Below are 959 nucleotides of genomic sequence, written 5' to 3' on the forward strand. Positions count from 1 at the left end.
AATCTTCTAGCATAGTCTCTATCCAAACTTACAACCATCTTCGAAAGTTGAAATATCAGTGGCTCCGAGACCTTTTGTAAATATCCCATTGACGTTTTGGCATTAGTTTTTAATTGATCGTCTTAAACAACGCTAACAATCATTTACTGAAATTCACGATGATCTAGGATGAAAAAAAAATTATCGCTAAGATTCGTTACTTTACAGGTGAAATTGACGATTCGCTGTCACATTTTTACTAAACAAATATCAAATTGTACAAGGTTATCTATCTACCTATATTCAGATGGTAGTTTGAAGTGGAAAGTTCTGGTATAGTTATTTTCAGCAGATTACTTTATTGGGGGCGCTGAACGCTAATCTGGAGTTACCAAACAAATATTTTTTTTACACAGTCATAAGCAAATAAAAAATTAATAACAAAAATCAGTTTTTGTTTTTGGCCTCTAATTTACAAAGTAAGCTTTTAATGAAAAACGTAGTTATATACTGAGATAAAACTACCAACAATGTTCTTATATATTTTTTGTACAATAAATGGTTTTCGTGCAATAGGTTAAATGGAAACGCCTATTGCTTAAATGGTTCTCAAGAAGTGCTTAAGGTTGAAAGGTTTGGTGATTTTTTTTTTGTAGCGGCTTAATTTATTTTTTGGGCCCTAAACACGAATCTGTAGTCTAACAACCTTTTTTGGGGGGAATTATGAAACATTATCTAAACAAAACGCAAAATACCACAGTTTGGTTTTGGTTTTGGCTTATAACTAACTGCAACGTAAGCATGTAAGGTAAAGTATTCCCATATAAAAATAAAGATAAGAAATGATCCATAACTCATGTTCTAATATTTGTTTTTTGTATTATGGTTGTTTTTCGGGCAATTGGATTTCAAATATCAGGTCGAAATCATAGACGTTAATTAAATATAAGAAGATGGTCAGGGTTGCAGTAAAAAAAAAA

At 31.1% G+C, this 959-nt stretch overlaps 1 protein-coding gene across 1 annotated transcript in view; it reads right to left on the reverse strand.

The window, feature by feature from the left end:
- Positions 1–959, reverse strand: part of LOC106681174 (nose resistant to fluoxetine protein 6) — a gene marked incomplete at its 3' end in the record, with an annotated part of 23124 nt that overhangs the window by 9712 nt on the left and 12453 nt on the right.

The sequence above is a fragment of the Halyomorpha halys genome, unplaced genomic scaffold (genome assembly GCF_000696795.3).
Source record: "Halyomorpha halys isolate HHAL.00 unplaced genomic scaffold, Hhal_1.1 Scaffold315.1, whole genome shotgun sequence".
Taxonomy (NCBI): domain Eukaryota; kingdom Metazoa; phylum Arthropoda; class Insecta; order Hemiptera; family Pentatomidae; genus Halyomorpha; species Halyomorpha halys.